The 16,118-nt window shown below is 38.6% G+C and overlaps 1 long non-coding RNA gene and 1 pseudogene across 1 annotated transcript in view; one reads left to right on the top strand and one right to left on the bottom strand.

Annotated features, from left to right (window-relative positions):
* The window catches only part of LOC149119988 (uncharacterized), a 342,369-nt gene extending 327,027 nt beyond the window's left edge, over positions 1-15,342 (bottom strand). The window contains exon 1 of the long non-coding RNA XR_016226961.1: positions 15,210-15,342. This is a non-coding gene — a long non-coding RNA (uncharacterized LOC149119988). The remainder of the gene's footprint in view (positions 1-15,209) is intronic.
* On the top strand, positions 12,389-12,456 carry LOC138848305 (U6 spliceosomal RNA; annotated as a pseudogene).
* Positions 15,343-16,118: the final 776 nt, after the last annotated feature.

Here is a 16,118-nt window from a genome sequence, read left to right as displayed (position 1 = left end):
ACAGCTGTGCCCTGATTGAAAAAGAACCTTCCTCTTGTACCCTGAACTCAATATGCCAGCCTCAAAACCAAAGCTCACATCAGAAAATTCATTACAAACCATGATAAATAAGAAAAAAGAGAAAAAAGCCAAAAAAATGCAAGAATCCATGATGATATAGGGCTTGATTTAGTCGCTAGGAAACCAGCTGTTCACGGATTCATCCACCCCTCCAGCTGACTGCCTGTGGAATTCTGACTGAATTAACCTGAAAATCGCAGTGAAACTTAGTTTGGAGGCAATTAATATCTGTCACCTCAGCCAAAGTGTTCCATTTTATTTTCCAAAACACAAAAACTCACCTTGGTCATGTTACCTGTTGATTTCTAAGCTTCAAACGCCTATTAGTTGTGTTTTTTATTTCATAATGGCTACTCTGTCGAAAATCTCGCTTGTATTGCATCAGAATACAAAATTTGGGAAGGAAGAAGGCAAAGCCAACTCAGACCCAGAGAACATTTAGGAAATTGCCACACAGGAAACCACAAATTGGCTGAGGAACCCAAAACAATGACAGCAAGCCAGAATTGCAGCAAGCCAACAACTGTACCCTCTTTGAAAAAGACAGGTCCTCCAGTACCCTGAACTCCATATTGCAGCCTCAAAACCAAGCTCACATCAGAAAATTCATTACAAACCATGATAAATCAGGGAAATGTGAAAAAGCCAAAGAAATGCAAGAGTCCTTTTTGATATTTGGCTGGATTCAGATACAAGGAAACTGGCTGTTTCCAGATTCATACCCCCCCTTCCACAGACTGACTTTGGAATTCTGATTGAATTCACCTCAAAATCGCACTCACACTCCATTTGGAGGGAATTAGAATCTGTCCCCTCAGCAGAAGGGTTCCTTGTCATTTTCCAAAACACAGAAACTCATCTTGATCATGTTGCCAGCAGATTTCTAATCCTGAAAGGGCAATTCGCTGTGTTTTTTTTTTTTTTCTTTCTTTCATAATGGCTACTCTGCCAAAATCTTGCTTGTATTGCATCAAAATACAAAATTTGGAAATAATTTGGGAAGGCAAAACCGACTCAGACCCAGAAAACATTTAGGAAATTGGCACTCAAGAAACCACAAATCGGCTGAGGCACCCAAAACAATGACAGCAAGCCAGAATTGGAGCAAGCCAACAGCTGTGCCCTGATTGAAAAAGACCCTCCTCCGGTTCCCTGAACTGCATATTGCAGCCTCTAAACCAAAGCTCACATCAGAAAATTCATTACAAACCATGATAAATAAGAAAAAAGAGAAAAAAGCCAAAGAAATGCAAGAATCCATAATGATATTGGGTTTGATTTAGTTGCAAGGAAACCGGCTGTTCCCAGATTCATCCACCACTAAAGCTGACTGCCTGTGGAATTCTGACTTAATTAACCTGACAATCGCAGTGAAACTCAAGAAACCAAATTTCAGCTGAGGCACCCAAAACACTGACAGGAAGCCAGAATTAGAGCACGCAAACAGCTGTGCCCTGATTGAAAAAGACCATTCCTCCAGTGCCCTGAACTCTATATTGCAGCCTCAAAACCAAAGCTTACATCAGAAAATTCATTACAAACCATGATAAATCAGGGAAATGTGAAAAAGCCAAAGAAATGCAAGAGTTCTTTTTGATATTTGGCTGGATTCAGATAAAAGGAAACTGGCTGTTTCCAGATTCATCCCAACCTTCCACAGACTGACTTTGGAATTCTGATTGAATTCACCTCAAAATCACACTCACACTCAATTTGGAGTGAAATAAAATCTGTCCCCTCAGCAGAAGGGTTCCATGACTTTTTCCAAAACACAGAAACTCATCTTGGGCGTGTTGCCTGTAGATTTCTAATCCTGAAAGGGAAATGCGCTGTGTTTTTTTTTTTTTTCTTTCATAATGGCTACTCTCCAAAATCTTGCTTGTATTGCATCAGAATACAAAATTTGGGAATAAGTAGGCAAAACCGACTCAGACCCAGAAAACATTTAGGAAATTGGCACTCAAGAAACCACAAATCAGCTGAGACACCCAAAACAATGACAGCAAGCCAGAATTGGAGCAAGCCAACAGCTGTGCCCTGATTGAAAAAGAACCTTCCTCTTGTGCCTGAACTCAATATGCCAGCCTCAAAACCAAAGCTCACATCAGAAAATTCATTACAAACCATGATAAATAAGACAAAAGAGAAAAAAGCCAAAAAAATGCAAGAATCCATAATGATATAAGGCTTGATTTAGTCACAAGGAAACCGGCTGTTCCCGGATTCATCCACCCCTCCAGCTGACTGCCTGTGGAATTCTGACTGAATTAACCTGAAAATCACAGTGAAACTCAGTTTGGAGGCAATTAATATCTGTCACCTCAGCCAAAGTGTTCCATTTTATTTTCATAAACACAAAAACTCACCTTGGTTATGTTACCTGTAGATTTCTAAGCTTCAAACGCCTATTTGTTGTGTTTTTTATTTCATAATGGCTATTCTGTACAAACTCTTCTTTGCATTGCATCAGAATACAAAATTTGGGAAGGAAGAAGGCAAAGCCAACTCAGACCCAGAAAACATTTGGGAAATTGCCACACAAGAAACCACAAATCGGCTGAGGTACTCAAAATAAGGACAGCAAGCCAGAACTGCAGCCAGCCAACAGCTGTGCCCTGATTGAAAAAGAACCATCCTCTTCTGCCCTGAACTCAATATGCCAGCCTCAAAACCAAAGCTCACATGAGAAAATTAATTACAAACCATGATAAATAAGAAAAAAGAGAAAAAAGCCAAAGAAATGCAAGAGTACTTTGTGATATTTGGCTGGATTTAGACACAAGGAAACTGGCTGTTTCCGGATTCTCCCCCCCTTCCACAGACTGACTTTGGAATTCTGATTGAATTCACCTCAAAATCGCACTCACACTCATTTGGGAGGGAATTATAATCTGTCCCCTCAGCAGAAGCGTTCTATGTCATTTTCCAAAACACAGAAACTCATCTTTGTCGTGTTGCCTGTGGATTTCTAATCCTGAAAGGGCAATGTGCTTTTTTTTTTTTTTTCTTTCATAATGGCTACTCTCCAAAATCTTGCTTGTATTGCATTAGAATACAAAATTTGGGAATAAGAAGGCAAAACCGACTAAGACCCAGAAAACATTTAGGAAATTGGCACTCAAGAAACCACAAATCGGCTGAGGCACCCAAAACAATGACAGCAAGCCAGAATTGGAGCAAGCCAACAGCTGTGCCCTGATTGAAAAAGAACCTTCCTCTTGTGCCCTGAACTCAATATGCCAGACTCAAAACCAAAGCTCACATCAGAAAATTCATTACAAACCATGATAAATAAGGGAAATGTGAAAAAGCCAAAGAAATGCAAGAGTCCTTTGTGATATTTGGCAGGATTTAGACACAAAGAAACTGGCTGTTTCCAGATTCATCCCCCCCTTCCACAGACCGACTTTGGAATTCTGATTGAATTCACCTCAAAATCGCTCTCACACTCCATTTGGAGGGAATTAGAATCTGTCCCCTCAGCAGAAGCGTTCCATGTCATTTTCCAAAACACAGAATCTCACCTTGGTTGTGTTGCCTATGGATTTCTAATCCTGAAAGGTCAATTTGCTGTATTTTTTTTTTCTTTCATAATGGCTACTCTGTCCAAAATCTTGCTTGTATTGCATCAGAATACAAAATTTGGGAAGGAAGAAGGCAAAACCAACTCAGACCCCGAAAACATTTAGGAAATTGCCACACAAGAAACCACAAATCAGCTGAGGCACCCAAAACAATGACAGCAAGCCAGAAGTGGAGCAAGCCAACAGCTGTGCCCTGATTGAAAAAGAACCTTCCTCTTGTGCCCTGAGCTCAATATGCCAGCCTCAAAACCAAAGCTCACATCAGAAAATTCATTACAAACCATGATAAATAAGAAAAAAGAGAAAAAAGCCAAAAAAATGCAAGAATCCATAATGATATAGGGCTTGATTTAGTCGCTAGGAAACCGGCTGTTCCCGGATTCATCCACCCCTCCAGCTGACAGCCTGTGGAAAATGACTGAGTTAACCTGAAAATCACAGTGAAACTCAGTTTGGAGGCAATTAATATCTGTCACCTCAGCCAAAGTGTTCCATTTGATTTTCCAAAACACAAAAACTCACCTTGGTCATGTTACCTGTAGATTTCTAAGCTTCAAACGCCTATTTGTTGTGTTTTTTCTTTCATAATGGCTATTCTGTACAAAGTCTTCTTTGCATTGCATCAGAATACAAAATTTGGGAAGGAAGAAGGCAAAGCCAACTCAGACCCTGAAAACATTTGGGAAATTGCCGCACAAGAAACCACAAATCGGCTGAGGCACTCAAAACAATGACAGCAAGCCAGAAGTGGAGCAAGCCAACAGCTGTGCCCTGATTGAAAAACAACCTTCCTCTTGTGCCCTGAACTCAATATGCCAGCCTCAAAACCAAAGCTCACATCAGAAAATTCATTACAAACCATGATAAATAAGAAAAAAGAGAAAAAAGCCAAAAAAATGCAAGAATCCATAATGATATAGGGCTTGATTTAGTCGCTAGGAAACCGGCTGTTCCCGGATTCATCCACCCCTCCAGCTGACAGCCTGTGGAATTCTGACTGAATTAACCTGAAAATCACAGTGAAACTCAGTTTGGAGGCAATTAATATCTGTCACCTCAGCCAAAGTGTTCCATTTGATTTTCCAAAACACAAAAACTCACCTTGGTCATGTTACCTGTAGATTTCTAAGCTTCAAACGCCTATTTGTTGTGTTTTTTCTTTCATAATGGCTATTCTGTACAAACTCTTCTTTGCATTGCATCAGAATACAAAATTTGGGAAGGAAGAAGGCAAAGCCAACTCAGACCCTGAAAACATTTGGGAAATTGCCACACAAGAAACCACAAATCGGCTGAGGCACTCAAAACAATGACAGCAAGCCAGAAGTGGAGCAAGCCAACAGCTGTGCCCTGATTGAAAAAGAACCTTCCTCTTGTGCCCTGAACTCAATATGCCAGCCTCAAAACCAAAGCTCACATCAGAAAATTCATTACAAACCATGATAAATAAGAAAAAAGAGAAAAAAGCCAAAAAAATGCAAGAATCCATAATGATATTGGGTTTGATTTAGTTGCAAGGAAACCGGCTGTTCACAGATTCATCCACCACTAAAGCTGACTGCCTGTGGAATTCTGACTGAATTAACCTGACAATCGCAGTGAAACTCAAGAAACCAAATTTCAGCTGAGGCACCCAAACAAAGACAATAGCCAGAATTGGAGCACACCAACAGCTGTGCCCTGTTTGAAAAAGACCATTCCTCAGGTGCCCTGAACTCTATATTGCAGTCTGAAAACCAAAGCTCACATCAGAAAATTCATTACAAACCATGATAAATAAGGGAAATGTGAAAAAGCCAAAGAAATGCAAGAGTCCTTTGTGATATTTGGCTGGATTTAGACACAAAGAAACTGGCTGTTTCCAGATTCATTCCCCCCTTCCACAGACTGACTTTGGAATTCTGATTGAATTCACCTCAAAATCGCTCTCACACTCCATTTGGAGGGAATTACAATCTGTCCCCTCAGCAGAAGCGTTCTATGTCATTTTCCAAAACACAGAAACTCATCTTGGTCGTGTTGCCTGTAGATTTCTAATCCTGAAAGGGCAATGCGCTTTTTTATTTATGTTTTTTATTTCATAATGGCTACTCTGTCCAAACTCTTGTTTGTGTTGCGTCAGAATACAGAATTTGGGAATGAAGAAGGCAAAGCCAACTCAGACCCCGAAAACATTTAGGAAATTGCCACACAAGAAACCACAAATCGGCTGAGGCACCCAAAACAATGACAGCAAGCCAGAATTGAAGCAGGCCAACAGCTATGCCCTGTTTGAAAAAGACCATTCCTCCTGTGCACTGAACTCTATATTGCAGCCTCAAAACCAAAGCTCACATCAGAAAATTCATTACAAACCATGATAAAAAGAAAAAAGAGAAAGAAGCCAAAGAAATGCAAGAGTCCTTTGTGATATTGGGCTTGATTTAGTTGCAAGGAAACCAGCTGTTCCCGGATTCATCCACCCCTCCTAGCTGACTGGCTGTGGAATTCTGATTGAATTCACCTGAAAATCGCACTCACTCTCGATTTGGAGGAAATTAATATCTGCCCCTCAGTGGAAGGGTTCTATGTCATTTTCCAAAACCCAAAAACTCATCTTGGTCATGTTGCCTATGATTTCTAATCATGAAAACCCAATATGTTCTGTTTTTCAATTTCCTGATGGATCCTCGTTCTAAACCCTTGTTTGTATTGCATCAGAATACACAATTTGAAAAGGAAAAAGGCAAAACCAACTCAGACCAACAAAGCATTTAGGAAAAAGTCGCTCAAAATGAAAAATTGCCTGAGGCACCCAAAGCAATTACAGAAAGCCAGAATTGGAGAGAAACAACAGCTGTGCCCTAATTGAAAAAGACCATTCCTCTGGTTCCCTGAACTCCTTAAGCCAGCCTCAAAACCACAACCCACATCAGAAAATTTATTACAAACCATGATAAATAAGAAAATGTGAAAAATGCAAAAAAGAAAAAGAAATGCAAGAGTCCTTCGTGATATGGCGCTTGTTTTAGTACAAGGAAACCAGCTGTTTCCGGATTCATCCACCCCTCCCAGCTGACTGACTGTGGAATTCTGATTGTATTCACCTGAAAAGAGAGAACATTTATAAGTATATTGGGACTGTGGAACCTGTCATTTACCAATCACATGTTAGACTGAATCATAGACCAAATATAGGGAAGAAATCCTATGCATGTAAACCTTGTGGGAATTCATTCAGTATTAAATACCCTCCATCACAGCACTCATATTGTGGAAAACCCTCATGTGTGTAATGATTGTGTGGAAACCACTCACCAGAAGTCAGATCTCATTAGACATCAGAGAATTCACACAGGGTTGAAATCTTACAAATCTAATGACTGTGGGAAGTTCTTTGGCCAGAAGAAACACCTCATAAATCATCAGAGAATTCACACAGGTGAGAAACCTTTTGAATGTAATGACTGTGGAAAATCCTTTGGCCAGAAGGCAAACCTCATAAATCATCAGAGAATTCACACAGGTGAGAAACCTTATGAATGCAATTACTATGGAAAATCCTTTGGCCAGAAGGCAAACCTCATAAATCATCAGAGAATTCACAGAGGGGAGAAACCTTATGAATGCAATCATTGTGGAAAAGCCTTTGCTGAGAAATCAAAGCTCACAAAGCATCAGACAATTTGTACTGGGGGAAACCTTATGATTGCAATGACTGTGGAAAAACCTTTGCTGAGAAGTCAAACCTCAGAAAATATCAGAGCCTTCACACCATGGAGAAAGCTTATAAATGAAATGACTATGGAAAAGCCTTTGGTCCCATCCTTGCATACCAAGGATAAATCCCACTTGGTCTGGGTGGATGATCTTTCTGATGCATTGTTGGATTCAATTGGCCAGAATTCTGTTGCAGATCTTTGCATGTATGTTCATCAGGGAAATTGGTCTATAATTACTTTCTTTGTTGCACTTTTTTCAAGTTTAGGAATGAAGGTGATGTTGGCTTCATAGAAAGAATTTGGGAGAATCGCCTCTCTCTCAATTGTTTTGTATAACTTGAGAAGAATTGCAGTTAGTGCTTTAAATGTCTGTTAGAATTCAGCAGTGAAGCCTTCCAGTTTTGGGGTTTTCTTGGTAGTGATGGTCTTTATTACTGGTATCATTTCCATCTGGTTATGTGTGTGTTTAGGTTTTCTATATCTTTGTTGCTCAATTTAGGTAGGTTTTATGGATGGAAGGATGGTGGAAAGCCTCTTTGCTGTACTTCATAACTCATAAGATATCAGAGTATCCACACAGGGAATTTTCTACTTGACCTTTTTGTGCAAGTTATATCTCATGAAATATTAGAGAATTCACCAAGGGGAGAAATGCATGAATATAATACATGTGAATAGCCTTTGTGGTGCAAATCAGACCTCATCAAACATAAAAGAATTCTCATGGGGAGCAATTTTATGAATGTAATGACTCAGAGCCTTTTACCATAATTCAGCCCTCATTGTACATCATCAAATTCATATAGGGAAAAACTCCTTTGAAAGTAAAATCCCTTTAATTAGAAGCCATACCTCATAAGACAACAGGGAATTCACGTGGGAGAGAAACCTTATGGGTGTAATGAGTGTTGGAAAGCTCTGCCCAAATCTCTCCTTATATCAGAATGCACAACATATATATCTAATGAATGAAATAAATGTGAGAAAGTCATTTCACATAGGTAATGCCTCATAATCCATCATGGAATTTGAACAAGGGAGAGACCTTAACAATATAATGAATGTGGAAGAGCTTTTCTCCAAAATTCATGTAAGTATTGTGACAAAACCTTTTGCTGGAAATCACATCCTATCCAACAGAGACTCATGTAAAGGAGAAAGCTTATAAATATTATTAGAGTCAGAAGTCAATGGTACATCAGAGAATTGACACAGGTGGTTTCTTAGGCGTATACTGATTGTGCAAAAACATTTTCTTTATTTCAGGCTTGTATAGACACAGAATTCACAAAAGGTGATAGTCTTTGCATGCTGTAAATACAATAAAACCTTTAGCCAGAAATTAGACATCAACAGACTTCAGAGAATTCATAAGGAACAAAAGTCTATGCAATGAATTTGGAAAATGTATTTCTGTTATAAATCAGTCTTCAATTCCCATGAATAGACTCACAAATGAGAAAACATGCATGCATAGAAAAGTTTTGTACCATAAATTATCTCTAGATGGTAAACTAATATATCACACAAAAGAAATATCATGAGTGTAATGGAATTGGGAAACCCTTTGCTATAAGGCAGATTTCCAGAAAGCTTAGCAAGATTACAGAAAAGTCTCTGAAAATGTAACATGTCTGAAAGATTTGTTGGCATCACAAACTGGAGGATAGCTCAAGTGCATGTGTTTTTGTGCCTGGCATCCAAATTGATATCTCTTTTTCTTTGATGAATTCCTTGTTTATTTATTTAGCAGATTTAGAGACAAAGGATTCCTGTCCATTGATTTACTACTATATGCCCACAATTGCCATGGTAAAGTATATGGCAAAAACTGAGTGCTGGGGGCTGTGAATCTGATTCATCACTGATAACATTGAAGACATTGGTTCCTGGTTCTTATGCTGCTATGCATGGAAATGTTTCTCTAATTTCATTTTCAAATAGTTCATTGTTAATATAAAGAAATGCTTCTAATTTTTAAAATTTCATTGAAATAATTTGTGATTAATGTGTCCTAGTCATGCATTATTACAGGGTGTAGTGCAATATTTGCACACATTTATGCAGTAAAAAGTGATCAAGCTAAGCAACTACAGTTTTATTAAGTTTTTAAAGAGTTATTTATTTGAAAGACAGAGTTACAGAGAGAAGTAGCAGCAGAGAGAGAGAGAGGCCTTCCTCTGCCGGTTCACTCCCCAGATGGCCACAATGGCCGGAGCTCTGCCAATCTGATTCCAGGAACCAGGAGCTTCTTCCAGATCTCCCACTTGGGTGCAGGGACCCAAGGACTTGGGCCATCTTCTACTGCTTTCCCAGGCCATAGCAGAGAGTTGGATCAGAAGAGGAGCAGCCAGGACTAGAACTGGTACCCACATGGGATGCTGGTGCTTCAGGCCAGGGTGTTAGCCCACTGTGCCACAATGCTGGCCCCCAAGCAACTACAGTTTCTAATTCTTCTCCATGATTTGAGACTACCAGCTCCTCTCCTTCAGTTCTTTACACAGAACCTAATATGGTTGAATGTAGTCATCTCATTATATTATGGAACACCAGAAGTTCTTTCTGCCTCTTTGATTTTTGATACCTATTATCCAATCCCCCTCTATCCCTAGCTGCTTCCCTTCTCAGCCTCTAGTAATCACAGTTCTGTGTTCAGATCCATTATTTTCTTTCACTTCCACATGTGACAAGGACCAGGTGACATTTGTGTTCCTGCTTCTGGCTTATTTCAATTAATTTAATAATATTTTGTTCTTTTTTTGTATCTAAAAGAGGTTGCCCTGTCCATTGTTTTTCACTGATGGACAGCTAGATTGGTTTCACATCCTGGCTGCAGTGAACTGTGTTATAGTGGCTGTGTTATGGGAAAATTGCTGTATCTTTGATATGCTCTCCTCCTTTCCTTCTAATAAAATTTCCTTATTCTATATAGCCAAGAGCAAGATAACTCTCACATGGTAGGTCAATTTTTATCTTAGTTTAATTTTTGTTATTTATTTGAAAGAGTTACAATAGAGGTAGAGACACAGAGAGGTCCTCCATTAGCTGGTTCGCTCTACAGATGACTACAAAGGCCAGAGTTATGCCATTCTGAAACCTGGAGACAGGAGCTTCCTCTGGGTCTCCCTCATGGGTGCATGGGCCCAAGGACTTGGGCCATCTTCTACTGCTATCCCAGGAGATAGCAGAGAGCTGTATTGGAAGAAGAGCAGCTGGAACTAGAACTGGCACCCAAATGGGATGCTGGCCCTTCAGGCCAGGGCTTTAACTCACTGCACAACAGCGCCAGCCCCAATTTTTATCCTTTTTAAGGAATGACCATACTGTTCTGCATAACATCTGTACTAACTTGTGTTTTCACCTACCATATATGGTGGTTTTCTTTTCCCATGTGCTCTCTAGCATTTGTTATTTTTTATCAGTTTGGCATAAAAATGATATAGTATTGTTCATGTTTTTGTGTATTTTGAAATCAGTTAATTTGTTTATTAAATCTTTATTATTTGAAAGGTGGATTTAGAGAGAGAGGGAAAGACATAGATAGCTTTCATCTGCTGGCTCACACCCCAGAGAGTTTCAACAGTTGAGCCTGGGGCATGCTGGAGTCAGGAGCTTCATCCAAGTCTCCCACATGAGTGGCAAGGACCTGAGTCCTTCGTCCATCTTCTGCTGGTTTCCCAGGTGTTTAGCAGTGAGCTAAATTGGAAGTGGAGATTCCTAAACTCAAAGTGGAACTCAGATGTTATGCTGGCCTCACAGATTGCAGCTTTCCCCACTTGGCCACAATGCCAGCCCCTCTATCAATTTAATTCCTCAAAAATAGCTCAGTAATGTTGGCATCTATCTCATTTTGTTTTTTCTCTGTTATTATTCAACTTATTGATGTCTTATTTTTGTTCACATTATTCCTCTCAATTGCTCTACCTGAGGTGAGTAGGGCTGCTGTGTTGCTTAAATGAAGTGTATGCTTTAGATTACTCATTTAATGAGTGCATGTCATTCACATAGCACTTCACTGAAGTTCTACTATGTCCCAAATCCTCTTCTAGGCACAGAATTTAGACCACTTTTCTCTTAGGCCCAGATCTTGCCTTTAACATACTACTTGGAATTTAGTAGCTCATGAAATCTGCAGACTGCATAAATGAATGAATATTTTGAGGGCTGTGCTTTTGTGGAGGAACTTCATAGGAGACCGAAGGAATAAAATAAATCAAAAGTATCCACAGTATATAGAATGTATACTATTTTACAAGTCACAGAGAAGAAGAAGAAGAAGGAAAGTAGTAAGACTAGAAAGTTTGTGGCAAGACTAACAGGCGCTGGTCAAGAACTTAATAAGCACATTAGGAAAGCAGTAAGGTTTCTTTTTTTTTTTTTTTTGAGGAAAAGTTTTTATTTCTAGTGATGAAATTGGCTACAGAACATTATGAAAGTTTAAAAATACAAAGAGAAATTGTCTATAATTAATAGATTCAAAATTTGACAATCAGTGAATATCATTATTAGTCATTACCAACAACAGTTATTGATTTGAAAGGCAGAGTGACAGGAAGAGGGAACCACTGCTTCACTCCCCAGACACTTGCAATAGCCAAAGCTTGACCAAGCCAAAACCAGGAACTGGGAATTCATTCTGGATGTCCCATTTGGGTGCAGGGACCCAAGCACTTCTGCCATCCTCCGTCTCCTCCCAGGGTGCACACTAGCAGAAACTTGCCTCAAAGCAGAGAAGCTACCACTCAAGCCAGGCATTTGTATATGGGATGTGGGTGTGTGGTGGTGATAGCAAGCCCTCATGGATAAAAAAAAAAAAAAAAAAAAAAAAAAAAAAAAAAGACAAAGTTATTTCTATGCCAAGGAAATTACTCTGTAGTCTTTCTCTTATAAACTACGTATTGCTGAACCTAGATAATTTTTCCTTTATTTAACAATGACATGAAAATGTCAGTTGAGTTGGCTTTCCTGAAGACCTTGTTTCTTGAATATTAGTGGCTAGCTGAGATAAATTCTTTTCATCTCTTTCTCGCTTCGGCAGCACATGTGCTCGCTTCGGCAGCACATATACTAAAATTGGAATGATACAGAGAAGATTAGCATGCCCCTGCGCAGTAAGGTTTCTTTACCTCCCTGTAGGCTCTGCTCTCCAGAGGTGAACAGGGTCCTCTAAACCCACTTGCTGCACACACAAACACCTGAGTGTTGTATTCTCCCACAGGTGTTGGAGACTGATATGGTGTTCTGATTTATATTTACATAATGGCTAGTGACATCGGGCATATTCACATGTTTTGACCATGTACATTTCTTCTGAGAAATGTCTATTCAGATCCTTGCCTGTTTCTTCACTGTATTTTTTGGAGTTTTTCCAATTCATGTAAATGTTCTGGAAATCTGTAAACATTCAGAGTTTTAATTTTTCCTGCCATCTGTTCATTGTATCTACACTCTGATGTTTACTTTGTTGTGAAGAAGTATCTTAGTTGGATATACTCAAATGTCTCTGTTTTTATTTTTGTGACTATTGCTATTGGAATCTTACCCAAAAGCTATTGTGTGTTGACAATATTTAGAGTTTCCCTATGTTTACTTGGGTTTGGGTCTTATGATTACATTTTAATTCACTGTGAGTTCACTTTCACATAGTGTAAGAGATGTTGGAGTCTCTTTTCAGGCTTCTACATATGGATAATCAAGTTCCTCTGCACCACTTGTGAAAGAGATTCTTCTTTCTCCAGTTCATTTTAGTTCCTTTGTTAAATATGAGTTGCTGGTAGAAATTTGGGTTTATTTCTATGCTACCAAGTCTTTTCCATTGAACTATGTGTCTGTTATTATATCAGTGCTAACACTTCTTCTTTTTTTTTTTTTTTTGCAGTATATTTATTTGAAAGGCAGAGTTACAGAGAGGTAGAGGCAGAGAGAGAGAGAGGTCTTCCATCCACTGGTTTACTCCCCAAATGGCCACAATGGCCGGAGCTCTGTTGATCTGAATCCAAGTGTCAGGAGCTTCTTCCAGGTCTCTATGCAGGTGCAGGGGCCCAAAGACTTTGGCCATTTTCTACTTTTTTCTCAGGCTATACCAGAGAGGGGTATAAGAAGTGGAGCAGCTGGGAAACATACTGGCACCCATATGAGATGCCAGCACTGCAGACGGTGACTTTACCTGCTTTGTCATAGTGCTGACCCCTGTAATATGTCTTAAAATATGGTGTGATGTCTCCAGCTTTTTTTTGCTTTATAATATTGCTTTAGATGTTAAGCATCTCTCATGTTTCTATGTGAATTTTAGCATCATTTTTTCTAGCTCTGAGAACATCGTTGGTATGTTGATTGGGATTACATTGAATTTGCAAATTGCTTTTGGTAGTATGGATATTTTGGTATTATTCTTCCCATTCACAAACATAAGTTTTCTGTGAAACTGTCAAAAAGCCTTGACAAAAATTGGACTTTATTACACAAAAATTCATCACTTTTTGGGATCATTTAAATCCATAATTTTGCACTAATATTTGATAAATAATTAAAGACTTTGAGCATTTTAGTAGGAGAAATTAAAATATTTATCAATTTATTCAAATATTGTTTAGATGTGATATTCAAATATTGTTTAGAGCCATTGTCTGTATTCCCTCTAAATTACGATCTTTTTGCTTTTTGCCTGTTAAACTTGTCCCTTGATTCAAGAACCCTTTTTAATGTAATGTAAACTGAAAATGTCATTTCATAAGCTAAAAAAAATGACAAAGAAGGAAAAAGAAGGGAGGGAGGTTGAGTATATAATTATGTTCTCCGAATTTTTTCTATAAAACATATTGAATCATTTAAAAGCTAATTAAAATTAAACTCAAAATTGGACCATTATGACCAATATTTAAAACAAGTGATTAAAAACTGTAGATGTCTTCAATTTTGATTATCATTCTTCTTTAGAATATCTGAAAGAAATCCAGTTTCTCACTTTAAAATATACCAGTGTGTTAGAATTTAGTATTAAATGACTTTGTTTAAAAGTTTTATTTAATCTATTGCTTTAAGTAGTAATACTATGGCCATTGTAAAACAAAATCCTTATCATTTTTCATAAAACAGGAAGGGCCTTTAAAACATCATCACTAAAAATATTAAGAGACCTAAAATATAACATTCTTAAAACCCAAGTGATACCATTCAAAATTTTCAAATATGCAGGGATAGTTCATGTCAAGTAACTAAATAATTGTTAAGTGTATATATGGAATAGCTTCTATAAATTCTTTTGGCAAGGGCTGGCACTGTGGCATAGTGGGTGAGGCTGCCACCTGCAGTGCTGGTATTCCATAGGGGCATCAGTTCAAGACCTGGCTGCTCCACTTCCTATCCAGCTCTCTGCTATGGCCTGGGAAACACTATAAAATGGTACAAGTCCTTGGGCCCCTGCAACTGCATAGGAGACCAGGAAGAGGCTCCTGGTTCCTGCCTTCCAGTCAGCACAGCTGCAGCCATGGAGGCCAACTGTGGAGTGAACCAGTGAATGGAAGACCACTCTCTCTGCCTCTCCTTCTCTCTCTGTGTAATTCTGACTTTCAAATAATATAAATAAATCTTTAAAAAATTCTTTTGGCAAATAGATGAAGCTATTTGTTATACATTTCAAATAAATAGCAAACATACTAGAAAAATATATTGAATAAAATTTAAGCAACTCATAGCTATACACAGAAATTTCTCACCATAACAACATAGCAACCACTAAATTTCCAAATTCAATTTTCCACAACTTAGAATCTTTAACTCCAGAAGGAGTACAAAATTGACAGAACAGTGGCCTATGTATCAGGATACCTAATGCTAATACAGAATTATCCCTGCCACAACTTACCTATGTGACCTTGAACAATTCACTTTACTTCTCTGGGCTTGGCATTTAGCATCCTCATGTGATAAAGGAGGCTTGGATAAGATCAGTTGTACTCTATCTTGAGACTTCAATGATCTCTCAGTTTCCAAACAGGCACCTTAAGGGAAAGTAAACCTTTAGATCAAAGCTTACATTTTTAAATCTAAATATATTTTAAACTCTTTCTACAACTAGTACAAAACAACACATTTAAATGTGTACCATGCCACTTTTCAATATTTGGGAATAATTAATGCATCATTTTAGAGCATTGTCTTGAGGCCAGTGCTGTGGTGTAGCTAGTAAAGCCACTGCATGCAGTGGGGGCATCCCATATGGAGGCCGGTTCAAGTCCAGGCTGCTCCATTTTCCATTCAGCTGTCTGCTATAGCCTGGGAGAGCAGTAGGAAGTTGGCCCAAGTCCTTGGGCCCCTGAATCTGCATGGGAGACCCTGAAGAGGTCCTGGCTCCTGGTTTCAGATTGGCATATCTCTGACCTTTTAGGTCATCTGGGGAATGAAAAAGCAGATGGAGGAACTCTCTCTCTTCCTCTTGTTCACTATCTGTGTAACTCGGACTTCCAAATAAATAAATAAATAAATCTTTTAAAAAATCAAAAGAATATTGTCTGGCACACAGTGAACCACTAAGTACAAGATATTATTAGTAATATTAGATTGAAATATTGAAATAAACTAGGCAATAAGCCTTAAGATGCAAATTAATACCAAGAAATATAATCTCAAATTTCTGTGTTCAACAAGGTAGTCTCTTTTCACTACTAACTTTATACTAAATAAGATATTTTGATATTTTGTTAAGAGTAAATTTATCGGGGGCCAGCGCCGTGGCTCACTTGGTTAATTCTCCACCTGTGGTGCTGGTATCCCT

The sequence above is a fragment of the Oryctolagus cuniculus genome, chromosome 21 (assembly GCF_051225735.1).
Source record: "Oryctolagus cuniculus isolate XC-2025 breed Fujian yellow rabbit chromosome 21, ASM5122573v1, whole genome shotgun sequence".
NCBI classification, from domain to species: Eukaryota; Metazoa; Chordata; class Mammalia; order Lagomorpha; family Leporidae; genus Oryctolagus; species Oryctolagus cuniculus.
The sequence above is the reverse complement of the archived record's forward strand: the minus strand, read 5'-3'. Positions and strand labels throughout refer to the sequence as shown.